Consider the following 14,835-nt stretch of genomic DNA (forward strand, 5'->3'; position numbering starts at 1 on the left):
ATAATTGGTACATTTTAGGTATACAATATAATGACATTCATCATTGGAAATTTTCACCTTTACATAGTCTCTCTTGGTTCTTATTTTTCACCCTTGCCCAGCCCTCCCTTCAACCCCCCAGTCCTCCCTATTTACAAAGATTTTGTTCCTATTTTTCCATTTGCTCATATTAATTCCATTGCTTTCTTTCCTTTCCCCTACCCCTCCCACTTCCTTCCCCTTTGCCCCTTTTCTTCCTATTTCACATTACCTATTATACATTTTAGTCCTTATTTACACTTTCAGTTTCTCACACCAGAGAAACTATTTGGTATTTATACATGTGTGTCCTATTTATTTCAGTTAAGAGTATCGTCTCAAAGTGCATCCACTGAGCTATAAATGTCTCTAATTTCTCATTTTTTATGGCTGAGTAGTGCTCCATTTTATTTTTAAAAACCCACATTTTCTTTATCCAGTCTCCAGTTGATGGGCATTTGGGCTGTTTCCAAGCTTTAGCTATCACAAACTGTGCTGCTATGAACATGGGTGCACATATATCACTGTGGTATGATTCTTTTAATTCTTTGGGGAAGATCCCCAGAAGGGGAATAGTGGGGTCAAATGGGACTTCCAATCTTAGCTCTTTGAGGTATCTCCTCACTGATTTCCACAGTGCTTGCATCAGTCTACACTCCCACCAGCAGTGGAGCAGGGTTCCTCTTTCCTCACAGCCCCACCAGCATTGGTTATTGGTTGATTTCATGATAGCAGCCATTCTTTCTGAAGTGAGGTAGAATCTCAGCGTTGTTTTCATTTGCATCTCTCGAATGACCAGTGATGTTGAACATTTTTTCATGTGTTTATTTGCTATTTCTACTTCTTTGTCTGAGAAATGTCTGTTCATTTCAGATGCCCATTTGCTGACTGGGTCTTTAAGTTCGGGAGATCTGATCTTTTTAAGTTCTTTATAGATTCAAGATAGTAGACCTTTGTCTGACGAAGAGCAGGTGAAGATTTTTTCCCACATTGTGGGTTGTCTCTTCACACTGCTGGTGGTTTCTCTTGCTGTGCAGAAGCTTTTTAATAAGAAGAGATCTCACTTGTTGATTGTTTGTGCTAGTTCACAGGCAACTGAGGTTTTGTCCATAAAATCTTTTCCTACACCGATGTCTTCAAGAGTTCTACCATGTTAGGTAGAACTGGTTCCAACTGGTTCAGCGTTCTATTTTAATATTTAGATCTTTAATCCATTTTGATTTTAGTTTAGTTCATGGCAACAGATATAGGTCTAGTTTTAATCTTTGGGAAGTTGAAGCCCAATTTTTCCAGCACCATTTATTGAAGAGACTATCTTTCCTCCAGTGAGGGTGTTTGGCTCCTTTATCGAAGATGAGATGGCTGAGTGTGTCGGGCATTGTTTCTGCATCTTCTAATCTGTTCCACTGGTCCTCAGGTCTGTTTCTTTGCCAGTACCATGCTGATTTCATCACGGTATAGTTGCAGGTTGGGGATTGTGATACCCCCTGCCATGTCTCTGTTACCTAGAATTGCTTTCGCTATTCTAGGTCTCTTCTTGTTCCAAATGAATTTTTGAATTGTTTTCTCAAGGTCCGTGAAGTATGCTGCTGGGATATCAATTGGAATTGCACTGAATCTATATAGCAGTTTTGGAAGTATGGCCATTTTCACTATATTGGTCCTTCCTACCCAGGAGCAGGGGATGTCTGTCCATTTTCTGATATCATCTTCAATCTCTCTTTTCAGAGTGCCATAGTTTTCAGAGAAGAGGTCTTTGATTTCTTTTGTTAGGTTGATTCCTAGGTATTTCAGTGTTTTGGATGCTATTTTGAAAGGAATTATTTGCCCTATTTCTCTCTCAGTGAGTCTGTCATTCATGGAGAGGAAAGTTATTGGTTTTTGTGTGTTGACCTTGTAACCAGCTACTTGACTGAATTTGGTTATTAAGTCTAGAAGACTTTTGGTGGAGTTCTTGGGGTCTTCTATATACAGTATCCTATCATCTGCAAATAATGACAATTTGGCTTCTTCATTTCCTACCTTTATTTCTTTTATTTCTTTCTCTTGTCTAATTGCCGTGGCTAATGTTTCCAGAACTATATTAAACAGGAGCGGTGATAATGGACATCCTTATCTTGTTCCTGATTTTAGTGTGAAGGATTTCAGTTTTTGACCACTTAGCATGATATTGGCTGTTGGTATTTCATAGATGGCTTCTAGCAGTTTGAGGTAGAGACCATCTCTTCCAATTTTTTGTAGGGTTTTTATCATAAATGCATGTTGGATTTTGTCAAATGCTTTTTCTGCATCTATGGAGATAATCATATGGTTTTTGTCCTTGGCTCTATTGATATAGGGCATTACATTGATTGATTTGCATATGTTGAACCATCTCTGCATCCCTGGGATGAAACTCACTTGGTCAGGGTGTATGATCTTCTTGATGAACTTCTGCATTCTATTTGCCAGTATCTTATTAAGGATTTTTGCATCTATGTTCTTTAGTGAGATTGGCCTATAGTTCTCCTTTTTGGTTGGATCTTTGTCTGCTTTGGGGATGAAGGTGATGGTTGCTTCCAGGAATGAATTTGGGAGTATTGCTTCCCTTTCAATTTCATTGAAGAGTTTAAACAGTAGTGGCAGTAGTTCCTCTCTAAATGTCTTGTAGAATTCAGCAGTGAAGCCATCAGGCCCTGGCCTTTTCTTAGTTGATAAGTTTTTAATTACATTTTCAATTTCATTCACTGATATTGGGTTGTTCAGAATTTTTAGGTCTTCTTTGTTCAACTTTTTAATTCATATGTATCTAGGAATTTGTTCATTTCTTCTGTGTTGTCCATCTTATTGGTGTATAGGTTCTGGAAGTAGGCATTGATGATCCTCTGGATTTCTGCTGTGTCTGTTGTAGTTTTACCCTTTTCACACCTAACTGCATGGATTTGGGCCTTTTCTTTCCTTTTTCTGATAAGGTTGACTAAGGGTTTGTCAATTTTGTTGATTCTTTCGAAGAACCAACTCTTGGCTTCATTGATTTTTTTGTATCATTCTCTTAGTCTCCATTGCATTGATTTCTCCTCTGATCTTTATAATTTCCTCCCTTGTATGAGCTCTGGGGTTGTTGTGCTCTTCTTTTTCTAGAAGCTTGAGGTTCAGCATCAGGTTGTTTAATTGGGCTCATTCTGTTTTCCTAATATGCGTATTCACTGCTATGAATTTCCCTCATAAGACTGCTTTCATTGTGTCCCATAGATTCCGATATGTTGTATTGTCATTGTCATTTAATTGAAGGAAATGTCTGTTTTTTTCTTTAATTTCCTCTGTGACCCACTGGTTATTCAGAAGTGTGTTGTTCAATTTCCACGTGTTTATGAAATTTTTTGAGTTTCTTTTGCTATGGATCTCCAATTTCATCGCACTATGGTCCAATAATATACAGGGGAGAACTTCAATTCTTTTGCACTTGCTTACACATGTTCTATGTGTAAGTATGTGGTCTATTTTGGAGAATGATCCATGTGCAGCTGAGAAGAATGTGTATTCTGATTTTGTGGGGTGGACGACTCTGTAAACATCTGTTAAGTTCATTTGTTCAAGAGTTCAATTGAGTTCTAGTATTTCATTACTTATTTTTTGTCTAGTTGATCTATCTATTTGTGATAGTGGGGTGTTGAGGTCCCCCATTACAATTGTATTAGTGCATATATGACTTTTCATGTCTGTTAGTATTTGTTTTATATAGTTGGGTGCACTAGTGTTTGGTGCATAGATATTTATGATTGTCATCACTTCCTCTTGGATTGTTCCCTTTACAAGGATGTAGTGTCCTTCTTTGTCTCTCTTAATCAGTGTTGGTTTGAAATCCACTTGATCTGCAAAGAGGATAGCTACTCCTGCTTTTTTTCGGGTTCCCGTCTCATGGAGTATTGTTTTCCACCCTTTAACTTTCAGTCTATGAGTTTCCTTTTGAATTAAGTATGTTTCTTGTATGCAGCATATTGTTGGATTTTGCTTCTTGACCCATTCTGCCAGTCTATTTCTTTTGATTGGTGAATTGAGACCATTAACGTTGATGGTTATAACTGAAACGTATTGACTTGTCATTGCCATGACTTTTTCTTTTTGTTGGGTTCTCCCTCTTTACATTTAATTTCTTGTCATGCCAGATGGGTTCATTCTGCTTTGCTTCCTGGGGTTGTGATCCTCATTGTCTTTTCCTAGGATATTGTGTAAAAGTTTTTGGAGTGCTGATTTGGTATTCACGAAGTTCCTAAGGTGCTCTTTGTCATGAAAGTATCTTATTTCTCCATCCATTTTGAAAGATAGTTTTGCAGGGTACATCAATCTGGGTTGGAGGCTGTTTTCTTTTAGGGCTTGGAATATGTCACTCCAAGCTCTTCTTGCCTTGATGGTTTGTGTTGAGAAGTCTGCTGTGATTCTAATGGGCTTTCCTTTGTATGTGATTTGTTTCTTTTCTCTAACTGCTTGTAGAATTTTGTTCTTCTGTTGAGTTTCTGGAATCTTAACAATTATATGCCTATGTGTAGATTTTTTTGATCAAGGCTCTTTGGAGTCCTATATGCCTCACTTATCTGTATGTCAAGTTCTTTTCCTTTCCTTGGAAAGTTTTCTGCCATTACTTCTGTGAAGTTTTTTTATGTCATCTGCACTCTCTCCTGTTTCTTCATTGACTCCAATCAGTCTTACGTTATTCTTCTTTGCATCATCTAGCTGGTGCTGGATTGATTTCTCATGTTCCCTTGTAATTTTGAACCAATTTTTTCTTTTCCTGGTCATTGATTGCAATCTTATCTTCTATATCTGAAATTCTGTCCTCACATGGGCTCATTCTGCTGTGTAGACTTTCAATGGAGTTTTTCATGTCCTGGAAATCTGCATCTGTTTTATGGATTTCATTTATTTCCCATGTTGGGCTTCCATCATGTTCCTGAGCTCCTCTCTAGATTTATTAATCATGTCTTGCACTAGGAGCACAATTTCTCCTGTTATCTGAGAAATTATTTCTGATTTCATTTTTTCCAGATCTTCTTTCGTTGCCAGTTCCGTGGGTCCAGGTTGTTGAGCATCAGAGTGTTCCATCTTATTTCTCTTTGGGGTTGCTATAGGTGTTCTGAAAGTCTGGTTTTGAGACTTATTTACATGTTTTCTCATTTTGACTGGGGGGAGCAGGGGTGGTGCTATTGGTGCCTGCGTGGCTCACCTCCTCTGAGCTGGGAGGGGTGGGACAGTGGCTGGGAGTGGTGGTAGGGATGGTGGCCCAGAAGCCCCTTCCTCTGGGTCGGCAGTGGTGGGACAGAAGGTAGCCCAAAAGCCCTTTCCTCTGGGCTGGGAGCAGTGGGAGGGATGGTGGCTGGGAATCCCCTTCCTCTGGACCAGGAGCAGTGGGTAAAAATATTTTAATTTCTTAAATCAGTCCATGCTGTTTTGAAATCTCATGGTGCTATTTGAGTGATTTTTGGTATAAAAGGAAACAAAATGTCTATCATGCTTATTTAATGTAAAATCATTTATACAAATGAATTCTACTTTAATGAAATTAGTAAGTTTGATATGCTAAAATGGAATCTTGGTGTTGATATTTCACTATTGTCTGCTTTTATAATGATCAAAGCAAGGCCTTCTTCTCTTTCTAAATGGCCAACCCTCCCCGCAGTGGGGGCACTCCGACCTCCAGTAACCTTCCTATTCTTAGAGGCCATGCTCTTTGGACACAAAGTAGACACTTCACCACACTTGGTTAGTTTGGGAGGATAGCAGCAGCCTGTATCTGTGGTCCTTGGCTAGAATTCCAAATAGCAGCTCTAAAAGGCCATTTCAAGAGACTGTCCTTTATCGTGATGCCTCCAGCCTGCCCCACAGTGGGGATAGCTATGGAGGACATGGAGCTGAGTCCCCACAACATCCTCTATTAGAGTCCTTGGTGCTACATATTCTGGTCACTTACCTGTTGTCTGTCTTTGCTACTAGAGTGGTTGCTCCTTGAAAACAGCTGCATCTGTCATCTCAGAGTCCCTAGAGATTACTTGGATGTCTCCAAAGTAACAAGCCACAAATAAATGCTTAATGTATTAACATTTATTGCATACCGTTGCCTAATATCTTCTGTAAGAATTCTTATTGAGAAACTCAAATTGGAAGTGCCTATGAAAAAAATCTCCCTTTCTCTTTCCTGCTCATTTTTCCTTGCTGGTTGCTTGGTGTCTTAATCACTTCCCACCTCTGGGACACAAGACCCAGCACTTACAACTTAAAGGAGGAGAGGTTTATTTTGGCTCACAGTTTCAGTTCCTGGTCAGCTGGTTCCATGGCAGAAACAAGATGGCGGAGAAGTCATGGCTAAGAAAAATGTGTTCAACCCATGGCAGGCAGGAAGTGCAGATAGAAGAGAGGACCTGAAGAGAAAAATACACTCTTCCAGGTGATGCCTCCAACCAGGCCCCACCTCCTAACAGCTCATTTAAGTCTTATCTCCTCAGTGAATGAATCCACTGATGAGCATAGCACACTTATAATCTAATCACCCCTCTCCCCAAAACACCCCACCTCCGAGCACACGAGCTTTTGGGAGACAGTCTAGATTGAAACCATAACTTTCAGTAACACTATGTTAATCATTTGACATTTTAAATTTGAAGTCATACTGATTCAATGTTTCTGCCCACCCCCCAAGATGGAGGGCTCTGATCCTCTACATAACCTGCTGAAATTAGCGAAGAATTAATCTCTGTCAGCTCTTTAGACTTTCTGGTCCTTTTGGAGATTTGCATCAGTTGGATATGACCAGAGTGCCTCACAACCTGGTGGACATATTCCACTGACTATGGCTCTATTTTCTGTGGATGATGCCTCTGGCCACGTCTATTTTCCCTACATTGCTGACAAAGGTATTTTGGTCCACTTTATGGAGTATAAGTATCATGTACTTAATAGCAGTTAGTGATGTCAGTGCTCTTTGGTATAGTAAATCTCTAGTGTGAGGATAATCTTAGTTAATGATCAGCATAAACCAGAGAGAGGTCATTTTTTTTTTAACGTTGCTGTAAAGACTGCGTTTACTATGATGGAGTTGGAAGGAGACAATCCCATTAACCTTTGTATTGTATTGATAAAATTATATACCCCTCTGAATATCAAGGGTGGTAAAGCTCTTACAGTAACATCCTGGGTGCCCCAGTGGCAAAGAATTTGGCCTCTGGCAATCTAAGCTTGAGCCCAATCTTGTCATTTATCAAGAAATATGACCTTGGACATGTCTTAACCTCTGCAGGTCTTAGATTTTTTCATCCATATTTGTTCCTTCTTTCCAAATGTAGTATGTATGGGTTTATATGTGTTTTACACATTTTTCCACAATTATCCAGTATGAATTCTATATAATGAAAAAAGCATTTCTTGAAGCATTTTATAAATGCTTCTAAAAGCATTTCTTTTCTTTAAAAAATTCCTTTATATTCTTTTTTATAAAGAAAACAAGCATTTTTATGTGTGGGAGAGTTGTTTTTAACAATCTTCTATTTCTTTATTTGTTTATAGAACTGGTAGATAAACTGAATACAAAAAGGAATTTTAAAATGTTTCATAAATGTGTTAATATTATTATCATTATGTACCCAACAAATTAAAGGCTGTTCCTGAACTTTTAAAGCCATTGTGTGTGGATGTGGTAGGGCTAAATGAATGGTAATAGGGGAGGGGTAGAATTGCTCCTTTTCGCAACTGTAGATTAATTCAAGATGACACAGAATAATGGCAAAGAAGTTTTTCCAGGGCATATGAAGAGATGTGAAGGAAGTGGCAGCTTGTATCCTGCTGCAAAGTACACTCACTGCATAGGGTCAATGCCATTTGCCTGTCACCTAGGAAACAAGAGGTGGCTCCCTTTTGATTTATTCAGACGTGCAGTGGGCTGGGTAACTCATTTCTGGATGATAAGATGTGGAAAAAGTCCTTAGTCTAAGTCCTCAGGCTCAACTCTAATCTACGTCTAAGAAATCTGCATATGGTGCAAAATAAATTAATGCAAAGTTAGAGTTCAAAAACTTTAAAAGGATACAATGCCTCCACGAAAAAAAAGTATAAAGGAGAAATGAGGTCAATTAGGTGAAAGCCCACTACTTAAGTGGCATGTCTATAAATTGTTTCAAAGTTGGCCATGCATTTGAAATGCTTTCATGGTATAGGTTAATTCTTTCTCTTTGTAATTAAAGACAAGAGTGGCAATAGTGCTGTATCCTAGGTCACATTCCTCACCATCAGAATTAATTAATTCTGTGAATTAATTAAAGTGAGGGTCATTTTAACTATATTTAACCCACCTTTCAAGATTCATTTCAAGCTCTGTCACTGTGGGAAAGGTTTCCCTGACTATTGCAGGTCTCCTCGACACGCTTCCTCATTCTTACAGTCCTGAAACATATGATTTAGCATTTATTCTAAACTGCTTCTTATTATTTCTTCTCTGTCCAATTAGAGCATAAATTTTTTGAGGGGATGGATTCTATTTTACACTTCTTATATTATTCTACCAGAGCCCTGGGCACAATTCTGAAAATAATGCTAAATAAATACTTGTTGATTAATGAATACTTCTTGAACTGCCTTGAAGGCACTATTCACACTTTCTTTCACCTTCAGGTAAGGATAAATTTTCTACCTCAGGGAAATTTGCCAAGGTCCTCTAACTCTTTACCTTTTCTTCTTTAATCGGTAAAAGCAAATCTTGCAGAGAAAAAAGGCTGTGATAATGTTGTTCCATTTGAGAATGCCAACATCTTTTCCCCAAAGAAATTTGTCTTTGTGGATTACTGGACATAGAGTGAATTTTGTAGAATTGTCATCAAGGCTCAGCATTTCCATCAATTATCTACTCAGCTCCAGCTTCCATACCTAGAGCAGAGATTCATGTCTCTGGTTTGAGGCTGAACTGCTACTTAAACTGAGAGAAGTAGCTTACTCAGTGTCAATAGTCCCTTATGACTTTAGTCCTCCTGGTCCACCCATCTCTAACTCTGTAATATACACTAGAGTGGGGAAAATCTGAATAACTACCGGCCTCTGCATGCTTTTAGTAGCAGCTGGGAAATTCCACCTCAGTGATACCCTTCTGGCTCTACTAATTGATTACTGGCTGTGTTCAGGTCAAGAACTAAGATGTTTCACAGCCAAGGTCAAGAAATGAGGAGCACAGAAAATTGGCCAGTAGGGAAATCCAGGAATAAGTTCATAGGAGAGAATAGAAGGAGTAGCCCACATGGCTTTCCATTGCTTTAGCAAGGAGACTCTCAGAGAGTAAAATAATCAACAAAAACAAAGCTGGCTACTATGACTAGGGACCTTTTTCTGGAACATAAGTTTTTAAATTCACTTCACATAATAACTAGCATGTTAGACTTCAGGCAAATATATGTTCACAATACTGATTGGCTTAAACAGAGGGTGCAGAAAAGCAAAAAGAGAAGGTAATTTCTGATGTTACTGTAAAGGGCTGCTCAAAGGAACAAAAATTCAAAGAAGCAAAGGGTAGTTCTGTAGGACAATACATCCATAAAAGAGAGAAAGGTGCCTATATTTGATACTTTGGTGAACCTCAAGATTCTACAATGCATCTCAGATCAACTTCCATTGTAGAATATTTTGTGGATGATGAAAAAGTAAACAAGGAGACCTATCTTTCTCTTTAAGGACCTTAGAAAAGAAAATCAGACAATGGATCAGAAGCAGCTCTCATGTATATTCAAAGCTTTCTTCATCTATCACAATTTCCCACAGAGGTAACATCAAATGAATTAACATCTAGGGCATCTTCACAAACACTTCCTTTAAATAATTAAGCAACCACTCACCTGGCAATAACAGACAGGAGTCAGTCCTTGGCAGGTACACAAAGTCAAATGTATCCTTTGTGTCATCTTTCAGACACAGAAATCAGGACAAACTGGTGTTTCCATATTTGGACAAAAACAAGGTACTCACACACTATTACCAATTTCTCCTCCTAGCTATACCAGTGTTATACTAGTGTTCTGTCCTCTGAAGAGAGATCAGAGCTTACCACAATTTTCTTTGGTGCTGGAATCTATTGTGACATCAATAATTAAATGGTTATAGGTTCTCTAAAGCTCCTAATGACCAGGGTGATTGACCAAAGTACCCAAAGAGGATTCCCATGTGGGAATTTGAGTAGTGTTCTTCCAAGTTCTGCCTAGATCATCAAAAGCAAGATATGATCCTGAAAGTAGATATGTTACTAAGCAATCAGAGCATGGTGATGAAGAGGCCCTGGTAACCAAAGGGATGGGATGTGACTGCACAGGGAGCCTGGACCACACTTAGCTTTTCTGTATGTCCTAGGGGCTCCCTTTCAGCAACAGGAACACACTAGCTACATTTAAGATGAAGGTAAACACAGTGCTGACGAAGTTGGGTGAATGCAGCTTGGCATTGATTGATGACACCACAGTATACAGCCAGACATGGGAAGACGATGTGGAGCATGTAAAACAAGGATTTGGGTAGTTTTTACAAACATGCCTGACAGTGGGGCCAAGGCATGTCAGCCTGCCATGCTGAGGTGACATATTTAGGACACAACAAGGGGAAGCAGACAGCCAGCACTCTGTGATGGTAGCCTGCTCTGTTTCTCAATGGGTCATTTCAGGAGGAGAAGCTAGACAAAGATTACTAGCCGCTGCCGACTAATTGCTAGAGGTTTGAGTCCTTAGTTTAAATGCCATTTTACTAACTCATGAAGACCACCCAAAAAGGTGCCAGAGCAGAAATTTTTAGGTAGCTTGTCCTTAATTTTAAAATGCATTTTCCTGGAGTTAGGGAATAAAGAATTACTTTGTAGTCTTATTATTCTGATTCCAAGAATGCAACATCCCAAACTCTTCCAGATTTCAGTCTCCAACAAGAATAGGTCTAGGTTATGATCAAAATAAGTGTTCTGTCTGATCAGTACAGCTCTGTGGCACAAGGTAGAGCAGATGCACTTAGTACTGTCTTTCTGATGATAGGAATTTTTTTTTCATAAAAAGTCTAACTTTAGAGCCAGAATGGGGTCAGCAACCCAGGAGCCCAGAAATCATCTCCAGCTCAAATAAAATTAGCCAATTTCATAAAGATTTTTCTGGCATAGTTTGTACTGCAAGTCTCTGTTCTCCTGGGGCAAGGAATAACCTCCCATCTTATTATTCTTTCCTACCCTGAAGGTATTTCTTGTCATCTATTATCATATAAGCCCAGTGTTGTTAGTTACCCTTGATGTGCACATCATATTGCCCCAACTACATTATACAGTCCTTGAGGGCACAGCCTGACTCTTCTTCTTGGAACCTGCTACAGCAGGAAGCTCCATGCCATCCAGAGCGTACATATCAATAAGGGTTTGTCCATTTATTGAGCCATGGACAGCTGTGTTCTTCTGTTACACATGTGTTTTTCAATATATTCTATCTTAATGGGTCAAGTAGAATTGCAAGTTACTGCAACCGCCAGAATCTCTCAGTCGTATGAGAGGCAGGGGAACATACTGGTTAAAAGCATTCATAGCTTTTAAAGAAAAACACACCTGAATTTAAACTTTAGTTCTGCCTCTTCCTAGATATACCATCTGGGTTCTCTGAATCTTAGTCTACCCATCTGTAAAATCTACCTAGCAGATGTTATCCCTAGGATAATTCTAAAGACCCTAAATAAATTAATGATAATCCATACTTACTACCCAGCAGCCACTCAGCAAATGGGAGCTAGTATTGTGTAGTTTTGCAATATACATTTTTAAAATATTTGCTTAAATATTATTCAGGTTGGGAGACCCATCAATGTTATCATCTTCTTTCAGCACAGTGTTATGATAACTACAGTTAGGCAGTAGTGAGTTTATAGAATCTTTGTGCAAAAGGCAAGTGAGACCATTTACATAGACTTGGATGGGGGCAAAGGTGGTGGAAACAGGATACAAGTGGTGATTTGTGAATGCTTATAACACCTTGCCTTGGGCAAATCCTCCAAGCTAAATTTGTGGACTTTTTACTCAATGGGAAAAATCTACTACAGGTAACAAGTCAATTAAAACTCAGCCATCTTAGAGAAAACAACCCCATGGCACATGCAATGCAAAGAAATAAAACTGAATAGTAGGGCTTAATTTTGACTTTGTTTAAAGTGCTCACTTTACATTCAAGGGGTTTAATCTTATGGGCATGATTCATAGGTCATGATTTCTGTCTAAAATGACTCTTTAACAGCTTTAACAAAACACTCATAATTATAAGCACAATATATTTCTACATAGCCAGACTATTATCTGGATCCTGAACGTTGATGTGCACCAATTCCTAAGGTATAAAAGTTTTAAATGTTCAAATCTGAACAGGGTATGTTTTACCTTCCCATTTCTTCATTGTTCTCAGGTTACTGGGCATTCAGTAAACATGCACATTATTTTTTGATGAATTCCAAGATCCATGCAACCCTCCCCCAGCCTGCCCATGAGCCACTGGGATAACTGCTCTAAAGAGAGGCCCCCCCCCCGAGAAGTTGCCGTCTAGATATGGAGGACAGAATCTGGATCAGAAGGCAGGGAACTGTAACAAGCAACCGGGGCTCAGTCCCTGGCATCCTGCCTATCGATCGTCCTTTGGGACATCATCGGGCCTCCGGATTTCAGGCTTTTCTATGAAACAAAGTTGATAAGATGATCACTAAGGTCTCATGAAGTCTGAAATTCTATAAGCCAACAATAATTTTCATGTCACATTCCAAGGACCTTCAAAAAATTTTCTACTTGCTGGACGTGGTGGCACACCTCAGTAATTCCACCATTCTGAGAGGCTGAGACAGGAAGATCACAAGGTTGAGCCCAATTTGAGCAACTTGACTCAGTGAGACTCTGTCTCAAAATAAAAACTACAAAAACGCTGAGGATATAGCTCAGTGGTTAGGCCCTGGGTTCAATACCCAGCAGTAGGAAATAAAAAAACAAAACTTTATCTATGGCCTTCACAGCTTTCATCTTTACTCAAAACTAGTCCTGCCAGCCTCTTCACACTGCAGGGAGAAGTGGGTAGCCAGGTTATGGGCAAAAGATATTCCTCTTCACGAACTTTCCTATGGCCCTTATCTTTATGTGACAGCCAGCGGTAATCGGAATTGTACAGCCATGTTTAGTAAAACCAATAATCAAAAAAATAAAACTTTGTGTGTGTTTTAACACTGTTACAGCTCTTGTTAAAATGTTCTTGTGCTACAAATAGTATTTTCTGGGAATTATGAGGTTTATTGGGGTTCACTGATTGTAAGATTTGAGTTTCAAGGCAAAGATACTCATTCAAGAAGCCTCCAGAATTTATTGGTTTGGGATTTTTTTCTTCTAATGCAAAGACAAAGAGACCTCAAAGTAACCAGATATTTCCACACAACCCAGCAGGAACTCAGGGGGCTTCTGGGATGAGTACAGAAGGGAAGGAAATGCTGCCTCTGGCATGATGGGCTCTCTCAACCATTGGGTACGTCTCCCCGAGCAGGCACCTTGTTCTTCACTTTCCATCTCCACCTAATTGGCTTCTTTATGCATATCCATAGTATGTGGGCCTCACAGATTTTATTTAAACACATTTTTTCAAAGTCTTAAAACTTTTTATTGTACATGTTTATAATACATAATGATTGCATTCATAATGGAGAGTTGATGCACATACATAATACATTTTATTTCCTTTTACTTCTTTTTTATGCCCCTTTTGCTCCCTCCCTGGACCTCTTGGCCCATTCCCATTTGCCAAAAAAAAAAAATTATCTCCTTATTTCCTGTTATCTATCTTTTGGTTTTCTCTTTAAATTTTTTATACTTTGATTTTCTCATTTAAGAGAAACCATAAGACATTTAAACTTGTGTGTCTGATTTATTTCACTTAACATTATTGGTCAAGTCTTTAAGTTTGCTTGAACCCTAATTTTATCACATATTTTTTTCCCCAATGCCTCCATTTGTCTTCTGGTCCAACCACTAACTACATTTTACTTTTGTTTTCTAATTGAAGAAGCTTAAGAAAGAAATTTTATTGAGCTGCCACTTTTGTTTTAAAGCTGGGCCACATAAGAAATATGTGACTCACCAAACCTTGACTAGAGAACCCAGAATCTAGTGCTCTCACTTGCACCAATATAATTCAAACCCAAATTTTAAAATATTTCCTGCCATCTGATTGAGTATGCATGAAATAGTCTTCCTGAGATTTTAGCGTAGGCTAGCATATCTATGAAAATCACCGGAGTCCTCGTTCTGTAGCACTATTCCTCAGAACTTGGTAGAGTAAACTTTTCTAAAAGTCTGTGTCCAGATCATCTGACAATCACTTCTTGGGTTTCTGTGTATTCTGTGTGTGGATACACAACACATGTTTACCACTGATCTCTAAAATCATTTAGTTTACTATTTGTCTATATTGCCTGAAAATGTGCCTTAGTAATATACCTCTGAGAATTGTTTTAAAGAATACTTAACAAAATATTTTAAAGCTATCTAATAAATGCTTCTACATATTAGTGTAGTAGAATTTTCTCCTTAATATTACAAATGCTAGTTTTGAATCTCTTACATCTCTCTCTTTTTTAATGCCCAAGGAGGTTTACTTCAGAAACTGACACCTACTTTCTGAGAAATGTGATCTTTTTACACCACACCAGGGGTTTTCATAAACCCTCAGCTACAATTCTGTAATTTGTTTTACACCATCAACTCCCAAATAATTCCTATATTATTACAAAATCCAAGCAGCCACACTATAAATTTTAAAAGGTGGACTTTGAAACTCT

General features: G+C 38.6%; 1 long non-coding RNA gene across 1 annotated transcript; it reads right to left on the reverse strand.

Moving 5' to 3' along the window:
- Positions 1 to 6,268: 6,268 nt before the first annotated feature.
- LOC110345852 (uncharacterized) lies at positions 6,269 to 10,038 on the reverse strand. The gene is made up of 3 exons (XR_002389469.2): positions 9,861 to 10,038; positions 8,334 to 8,424; positions 6,269 to 6,410 (listed from the first exon to the last, which is right to left on the reverse strand). It is a non-coding gene; the product is annotated as an uncharacterized LOC110345852 (long non-coding RNA).
- Between the last annotated feature and the right edge of the window lie 4,797 nt (positions 10,039 to 14,835).

Source organism: Heterocephalus glaber, unplaced genomic scaffold, assembly GCF_053883595.1.
Source record: "Heterocephalus glaber isolate CG9 unplaced genomic scaffold, H.glaber_assembly_v1.0 deba00000738, whole genome shotgun sequence".
Lineage (NCBI taxonomy): Eukaryota > Metazoa > Chordata > Mammalia > Rodentia > Bathyergidae > Heterocephalus > Heterocephalus glaber.